This window comes from Thermobia domestica, chromosome 9, assembly GCF_964235325.1.
Source record: "Thermobia domestica chromosome 9, izTheDome1.hap1.1, whole genome shotgun sequence".
Classification (NCBI taxonomy): Eukaryota; Metazoa; Arthropoda; class Insecta; order Zygentoma; family Lepismatidae; genus Thermobia; species Thermobia domestica.
The window spans coordinates 124,643,605-124,653,325 of NC_137462.1; the positions used below are offsets into that span (position 1 = coordinate 124,643,605).

General features: G+C 36.7%; 1 pseudogene; it reads right to left on the reverse strand.

The window, feature by feature from the left end:
* Positions 1–1,014: 1,014 nt before the first annotated feature.
* Positions 1,015–8,930, reverse strand: LOC145660994 (glucose dehydrogenase [FAD, quinone] pseudogene; annotated as a pseudogene).
* Between the last annotated feature and the right edge of the window lie 791 nt (positions 8,931–9,721).

Sequence of the window (9,721 nt, forward strand, 5' to 3'; positions counted from 1 at the left end):
CCACCTCTTCCGGTATCTTTATCACTTTTGAGATGAGGGAAGACCTTGCCCGATCATCGGGTAGTGCAATATGCGGTTGAGGATTTCTTCGCATCGAATATTCCAAATTTGTTTCGCAACGAAACGCGATCACTTGCTAAGCGATGCCAAAAGCATGTGGTTACAGACAGCAACCATTTTTGATTAAGCAGGTGTTGCTGTTTTCATTTTTCTTTTACCTTTGAAAATAACGTGTTTGTGACGGACATTTCTTTCATAACAACCTAATAGATAAAAACATTGAATTCCATGCTGCTTACGTATAGGAATAGAAGCTTTGAATATAATTTTAGAGGCATTAATGGCGAGTTCCATTCATCGATATAAGATTAAAAGATACTACTAGACAGTAAAATCATCACTGTGGCTCATTTTCGTCTTCTGAAGTGTGAAAAAATCTGCAGTTATTTGGTGTTCACTTTAAGCGTTGAATACATGTTGATTTTCAATAAAAATCATGGAACCACCGCGGCGTAATGGTAGAGCGTTTACCTATGGTTCATGGGATCCTTGGTTAGATCTGAGCTTGCGCCAAGTGAACTTCGTGATGGACAAACACCGTGTGCGTGGGTTTTCTCGAGGGTCTCTCGTTTCTTCACACTTCCTTCATTCCACCATTTCATTCATTTCTCATCATCACCATCTCCTTTAGCCTAGCCGACATAATCATGGGACGTAAAACTTAAAGATTTCATTTCATTTTTCTAATGAAAATCGTGTTTTAAAAATATTTGACGTTATCAAAATCCAAATACGGTCTCTCAGCTTCCAGTCTACAAACAAAATTATTGTAGTTAATGTACCATGAAGGAGTTAACATTGAGACAATATGAGAAGTGAACCTTTGAGTTTACTTGTACTGAAATCAATAAATCTACATTGTTCATTAACACTATGCATATACTTTGAAGAACTCAGTGTTTTCAAGTATAATTCATCTATTATAATTTAATTTGATAATTTAATAATCTAATTTTAAGTTTTCAACCAGTCAGTTTTTATCATGTCAGAGCCCTTTTCTGCGATCATAATAGTAGGAGCGTTAGTGTGGGCACTTACTGTATAAGGCATGATAGAGGCGTCAATAACTCGTAATCTCTCAATACCATACACTCTAAGCTTAGGATTCACAACGGCAGTAGTGTCATTAGAAGGACCCATTTTGCATGTCCCTACGTAATGATGGAAGGAACCTGTGTAATGTTGTATTATACATTTCCAGTAATCATATGTACCGTATTTATGGTTAGTACAACCTTCAAGGGGTTCTGTTACCAGTCGAGCACCAATTTTTCTGAAGGCCTTAGTTTTCTCAAGCTGAACACCTATATTTATTGCGTGTATTACCATCTGGATATCTCGTGGGTTGTCAAAATAATTAGCGTATATTAGAGGATAATCCCAAGGATTTTTAGACCTTAATCGAATTGTTCCTCGACTATGTGGTTGCAAATCTATAGGTCGTACATTAATATGGTTGTAATAAGCAAGAGGTTCATTGGGTTCTTCAGCAGCAATTGAACTGTTCTTGACCACTTCGGTAGTTGCATCAAAACGAAATTCGATATTAGGGGTATAATCTGGCAAATCACGTTCTTTCTTATGAAGGAAAGCCAGAACATATCCGATTCCTGTCGATGAGTAGGGTCCTATATGCTTCATATGATAGTTATATTGATCACAATCTTTGATTTCTTTAGGTATTGGATACGAAGCAGTCTTGTTCAGAGAATATACTAATCCTCCTATCTTAACGTGGTCTTGAAGGTTGTTACCTACTGGAAGATCACGAATAACGGGTATACGATAATCTTGGAGATGGTCCTTGGGTCCAATGCCTGACAGCATCAGTAGCTGCGGAGATCGTACTGCGCCTGCAGAAAGTATAACTTCCTTTCTTGCGAGTATTTTGTAACTTTTCCCTCCTTTATGAAATAGAACCCCTATAGCTTTCTTTTTCTTTTTATTAATAAGGATCTTAGTAACAAAGGAATTAATGGAAATGTGTAAATTATTCCTACTTGCAATAGGCCTTAGAAATGACTTTGCTGTACTGTAACGTTCCCCATTGGCACTGGTAGTTTGTCCAAGCATCACACCAATTTGGCTTTCACCATTGATATCCCTATTCGGAAGTCCCATCTCTTCAAAAGCTTTCACTAATGCCGCGGCGTTACAATCAATATATGGGAAACGCTCAACAGGTTGGTAACCTCCTTTAGCATGATATGGGGAATTTGCGAATTCTTCATTTCTGTTGTCTTCAGATTTTAAGAAATATGGAAGAACATCATTGTAGCTCCATCCTTTGTTACCCAAAGCTTCCCATCTGTCATAATCAAATTTGTTTCCTCGTGTATAAACCATATTATTGATGGTGCTACCTCCTCCTACTACCTTTCCACTATGCCATGGACATGTTTGATTTCCTCGTGAAAGACAAGCATTCTTCTGAAATTCTGTTCTGTATTGCCAATCGATGTTTGATCCTAAAAGAAAGCTTTGCTTCGCAGGGATTTCAGCTTCATACGGTTGATTTCCACCCGCTTCTAAAAGTAAAACTTTCCACTCAGAGATTTCGGTGAGTCTGTTGGCAACAACAGACCCTGCACTTCCTGCACCTACTACGATAAAGTCATATTCGTCTTCAAAACGCGTAGTGTCTTTGAGAGAATCTTTCTTAAATTTTTCAATCTTCTCTTCTTTGATAGCTATGTAAGGTATGCCTGGAGCATCTTCACATGAAGCATCATAACCATTCAAATTACAGTGTTCAAAGGAAGTTTGGATGTAGCGCTGAGAAGAATTCTGTATAGAAGTGTCTGTAATGAAACAAAAAGATAAAATCGTTTAAATGATTGAAGTCTGTTTTTTTTTTTAAAAAAACTTAAATTTAACTTTGATTAATAAATATAAATTAATGATGATGATTGCTGTAATAGCAATTATGTGAAGCAATAGGATATTTACATTTAGTGTTAATACATTACAGATGGTTTGTGGCCTGCGCTCATTTATGGGTATTCAATACTGTCATATTTGGTCCTTTTATTTAAATGACTCTTGAACGTGTTTATATAGATTTATGGTTATTTAAGTGGCTTTTATTTTTGTTTCCAAAAAAGTTTTATTCCGTAAATCAGTTTGTGTAACTTATTATTATTATTGCTATTAGTCGATTATACAAAGCGTATAGAGTGTGTATTAAAATGTATATATACTGACATAAAATAGGGATCTTTTATTTTCTTTCTAAATACGTAAAGATTCACAATACTTGTCCTGTAACAGTATTAGCTATCAGCAGGGTAATGGCGTAACGAAAATTTCCAACACAAATGGCCCCGTCGTGGTTTAAGGGTCCGCAGTATCTTAATTTTTTATGTGCTGGGTCATGTTATGTATTTCAACGGTTTAATAGAGTAGCCCCTAAGTGTTCATTATATAACGATAAACTGGTCCTTTATGATTATTATTGAGCCTTAAGAACACGATAACTCCTCTGCTGCAATTCATCCATTTATTTTACATCATGATTCTGGTTGCCCCTGACAACCTCATATTCAAAATCATATTATTTAAACATATACAAACATATAAACATCTTTCTTTATATCTATTTTATATAATTATATTTTAACATATTTCTTTTTCTTTTTCTTTTTCGAATGACATACTCAGTCTGGTACATATATAAAATACTTTACGCCTCAAAATTTACAAGTAGTACTATAGTATACAACTAGTAAATATACAACGTATCGTTGTAATTATGGGTTGTATATAACTGTAGTTCTGAAAGTTGGGTCCGCGGACCACTGGAGTTCCATGGGTCCGCGACGCCTCAAAATTGAAATGTGTTGTAATAACAGTGAACTCGCAGTTGTTAAGCAAGAGGTATTTTTTCAGTTACTAAAAAGAAATCAATTAGTAATTTTACCTACGTTAGAAAATGTAAATGTTTTCCTACTTTACTAAATTTCTGCTCTGTGAGTATGAAGAGCTGCCTAAAAAGTCATTAGGACATTTAATGTCTTTCCCTACCACTTACTTATCTGAGCAAACCTTTTCTACTCTTTGCAGTATTAAAACCTTAAAGCGAAATTGCCTTAATGTGGAATCGGATCTAAGATTGATGTTGACAAAACTTATTCCAGATTTTAATGCAATAATGGAAAAACAGAAAGAATTTCATTCCTCACATTAATGACCCCATATTTGAAAGCATTGTTTATCATGTGGATTTCCTTTATTTAAAAAATGATTTTCAGGCTTGAAAGTTACTGTATTTTCAATTGAAATTTCATTCACTAGGAAACAATCATGTATCTTTAGAATATATATCGACCAAAGTATAAGCATTTTAAAATTTCATGGTTTCAGATTTTGATATTATTTTGTACATTGAAAGACATATTTGAGAATAGTTATTTCCCAAAATAAAACTTTTCCAGCCCTCGTAGGTAACTAGTAATTAATTACGCAATTAGCTTCAAGGTCACGAGTCAAACACGTTTTTATTTTTTCATTTTATTGTTTATTTCAATAACCATAAGTGCTATGAAGCTAAAAATTTTCATCCGCATGTGATTTTGCCTGTAGATTCCAAATCTGCAATCGAAACTAATGAATATTGCATAGGTGTAGAGTTATAGCAGCATTTAGGTCCCAAGTTCAGACCCCGGAATGAGCGTGTGGTGAAAGCTGTACATGTGTGAAATTTTAGCACAAGGTGAAGAAATACCTATATTTTGTGTGCACCAAATTTGGTTTTGGATATTTGACCCTAAGGCCTCCAAAAATCTGAGTGTGTCTTTTGCCTCTTAACGAGCTTCTGAAATAATGATATAGGCTGTATAACTTTTATTACAACTATTCCACCACACAGTAGCCTACAATCATGGGCACCCGAAGGGGACAGGGCCCTCCTGGTTCACAAAAATGTATATGTAATATAGCAAACCACATATATTAAATACCCGACGCAATATAGCAAAGGAGGTGCGGTGGCTCAGCGGTAGAGCGTTCACCTCCGGTGCTTGGGGTTTCTGGTTCGATCCCAGCACGCGCCGTGTGGACCTTGTGGTTGACATACATCGTGCTTGTAGGGTGTCTCGGGTTTCTCCCGTTTCCTCCCACTTTCTTCATTCCACCATTTCATTCATTACTCATCATCTCCATCTCCTTTAGCCTAACCGGCATATCCGTGGGACGTAAAACTTAAAGATTTCATTTCATTTTGCAATATAGCAGCCATGGAATGATTCCCCCTAGAAAATTTCCTTTGGTGCCCCTGCCTGCAATTATAGCAAAAAATAACAGTTGCCTTATCTACTAAAATCAGTATTGTGCAATGTATCAATGTTTACTGAAATTCTTGAATAAATCGTTAATTTTATTAACAGTCTCATGTTTCACACTATGTGATCTTTCACTAGCCGTGATAGAAATGTGATCCATTGCATCAATAAGAATGTGACCAGCTGGCATCCATACGATATCATCGGTTTGAGACCATTGAAAGTAGAACCGAGCCCTGCAAGGTGTAAGAACTTTGGGTTGTAGTCCTGATATCCCTCAGAATATTCCAGCACCATCCCAACCCACCATTTGCAGTGATAGACACACGCTATAAATTTTCCTGGATCCAAGACTTTTACTTCTGATGTCTTCTGTTTGTGCTTTTGTATCTACCCAAACTCTATGTAGCTTTTCCATTGTTGTAGAGGAAATTAGTCCAATTTTTAAACTTATTTCACTATCAGGAATGAAAGCATGATTATTTCTTGTTCCAGGTATTGTTTTCACAGGGATAAACCTATTTTCTCGAATCGTGCGATGCTGCTGAATATCTTCATTTGATACAAAAAAAAAAAAATCTAATGGATGTGATATTGCCCACAGCCCCTTTATAAAATTGCTGTGCATTTAATATTTAGTTCGCAGTTGTACTCTGGCGTTTTAAGAAAATCGCAATTTGTCCCGTTTTGTGGCATATTTCGCTCAAAATGTCAGTTATCGCATTTTATCGCGACTTCAAAATACCTATTTTCTTACTCAATCTAACGTAGTTCGTTGTAAAACCAACTCTCCGCTTTGTCGGAAAACTTTCGCGATTTCGCAACATGCGAAAAACTCCTGCCCCTAATCATCAGTCTCCAGGGCCGAATTTAGGGGGCGTGCACGTGCACCCCCTTCGTTGTAAATATTCACTATCTAAAATGAGAAGCTAGGACTGAAAATAGCAATACTTTCCGAAACTTTCTGCCGTTCGTGTTTCCATTTGGGGCTTAAAAGAAAGAGGGGTTTCGCAAAAGCAATAGTTCAAGTCGATTTTCTGAAGGTAATGGAAAAGGTAAAGCAATATAACATTTGTGAAGTAGGGAAGAAAACAAGCCAAGAAGAGAGAACAATGTTTCCTGCATATCACTTGCGACCCTCTTTAAAATACCACCCTTTTTATGTAACAGGTGTAAAGAATATTGTCACATGTCACTTTGAAGAGTTTCAATGAAACTGGTTATTTTGGTAGCTATGGTGCACCCCCACAGAAAATCCTGGATCCGATCCTGTCCGTCTCCTTTAATCTAAAGGGCATAATCGTAGGGTTGTTCTTTCTTTTTTCTTTACTTTTATCCTTTTTCTTATTTTTTGCTTCTTAGATATATTCTTGAACAAAAACAAGTATGGAAAGATGTTGATCAAACCATCTACTTATTCAGTATTCTGAACAGTTGTTCAGTATTTCATTATATAAAAAAGTAAATGGTACTAAATCATATTTATATTATAGGTTACTTTAGCACTATAGAACTTGTCAGTTACGTTTGCTATTGAAATATTGTCATTATACCAAACATTCGACATAGAGTAGTAACGTAGTGTTGTTCTTTACGTTGATTTACTAATAATAGGAAAGAACGTTTAGTATACCAATTTCATTTATCATTATTATTATTATTATTATTATTATTATTATTATTATTATTATTATTATTATTATTATTATTATTATTATTATTATTTCCAGGTGGAAACAGTATTATCGGATATTTAATATGCCACAAAATTCGAAAATCACTAAAGTTGAAAATCCAGCGACATTATTCAACTTTTAATAGCTACGAATACGATAAGTTTGAAATACTCTTCTCGTTTTTCATAGATGTGTCCGTAGAGTTCGGCTGCAGATTACATACCACGTGAAATTAAACTCAGAACCTCCTTTACCGAGGATATGCAAACCACTTTTTTATGTTTAAACAAAAACTGAATTACTAAATGTACCTGTCTTTTCCTTTTTCTCACTTTATTTTGAAACTATTTTCTCATATTTTCTTGTTATACATTTACTTTATCTTTGTTCCACTTTTACATATGCAAACGACCGGGGCATCAAACATAAATACAGAGGTCAGTTTTCAAAAAATGCACATGCTTTTCAGTGGAACTCAAACCTAAGATAAACTCCCTAGGTTCGAGTTCCACTGAAAAGCATGTGCATTTTTTGAAAACTGACCTCGGTATTTATGTTTGATGCTCCGGTCGTTTGCATATGAAAAAGTGGAACAAAGATAAAGTAAATGTATAACAAGAAAATATGAGAAAATAGTTTCAAAATAAAGTGAGAAAAAGGAAAAGACAGGTACATTTAGTAATTCAGTTTTTGTTTAAAGATAAAAAAAAAGTGGTTTGCATATCCTCGGTAAAGGAGGTTCTGAGTTCAATTTCACGTGAATTGAACTGTATCGTTTCTTTCAAAAGCAAACCTGCATGAAACGTGGATCTACAATTTATAGTGTGATTCGAACCACATTAACTTTCGCTGCGAATCGAACCCGAATCTTCAGCAACAAAGGCGCATTCGCTAACCATATAGTTACGAGAAAGCTTAGATCGCGGTGGGAGAACATCAAATGCAGTATACTGTTTTAGATCCCTCTTTAAATTGTAGGTCTCATTCTATAGAGCATCTCTTCTCACTACTAGAGTTAAATACAAGCAATCAAACAACAAGTTTGAAAGGGGAACAAGGACGAAAATTTTCCATTCACATTAATTTTAATGCACCACAAATTTTAATACACCCAGTACACAAGGGCGCCGATCCTGGGGGGCCAAGGGGGCCCGGGCCTCCCAAAGCTCATGTGGCCCTCCCTATTGTATTTGAGAATATACAATGTTTGGCATAATTTGAGTGCAATTTGTCTTAAAATCTTCATATATTATATATCTTCTGCATCTGAATGCTCCCCCCCCCCAAATTTACAGAAAAACTGGCGCCCTTGACAGTACGGTATTATAAAATACAGTGGATCACAAAATTAGAAATTCGTTAACGGTTTAAACCATATATTATAAACATGTACTATGTTGTTTGTGACAATTGCAGCACCAGAAAAAGTACCTGGCACGGAAGGGAAAGATAGGTGTGTGGAATAAAATATAATGCCAAGGGTGTCCACATGAAACGTCCCTGATTACAAATATTGCATAATTGCATGGAAACTATTAGTGCCAGAGAATAACGCTTTGCGGCATCTTGAAGAGCAACCTATACAGTTTTTTGTTGTTGATTATTAATTGTTATTTGTTGCAGGTGTTCAGTAACAAAGTTTATATGCATTTTTGTTTTGTTGTGTGGTGTGGTTGGCTGAGACTAAATCACCAATTACCGTGGAAAGGAACTTCAGACGAAAGTACCAACGGGACCCACCAGACGTCAAGACGATTAAAACGTGGTTTGAGAAGTTTCTAGCCACGGGGAGTGTCACCCGGAAGCCTGACTCGGGCAAAGCACGAACGTCTGAGGAAACTGTGGATGAGGTCAGGGAGGCCTTCACTAGAAGCCCAACAAAGTCAGTTCGCAAAGCGTCACGAGAGCTGAACATCCCACGTTAAACGGTCTGTAAGGTGCTCCATAAAAGACTGCGTTTGTATGCATATAAGGTGCAAATCGTTCAGGCACTACAGCCTGATGACCTAGCAAAACGAACTAGATTTGCAATGGAAATGGAGGATATTCCCGATTACATGCGGAGGATGATTTTCAGTGATGAGGCAACCTTCCACACATCAGGCAAGGTGAATCGTCGCAATGTGCTCATTTGGGGCTCCAAATTCGAAGTTGTTCGTGAATATGTCAGGGATAGCGAGAAAGTGAATGTGTGTTGTGCTTTGTTACGCAACAGAATTATCAGACCATTTTTCTTCATGGAGTACACAATAACTCGTCCCATTTATCTGGACGTGCTTGAAGAATTTGCATTTCCACAGCCACTCCCTTCGGAACCAAACGTGATATTCCAACAGGATGGTGCCCCACCGCACTGGTGTTTATATGTTCATAGGGATTTAGACCGAACGTTTCCACAGCGATGGAATGGACGCGATGGATCCACTAGTTGGCCACCGCAATCTCCCGACACAACCCTTATGGATTTCATCCTATGGGGCTATGTCAAAGATAGACTCCACGCCACATCTGTACATGATTTTTCTGGTTTTTGTCACAACATTGATGGAAACAGTAAATTGATCACACTGGACATGCTACACAATACATAGCGGGAGATTGAATATCGACTGGACATTCTGAGAGCTACTAACGGGGCCCATATAGAAATGCATATATAGACCCCCCCCCAAAAAAAATGTTTGAGTTGCTCTCAAGATGCCGCAG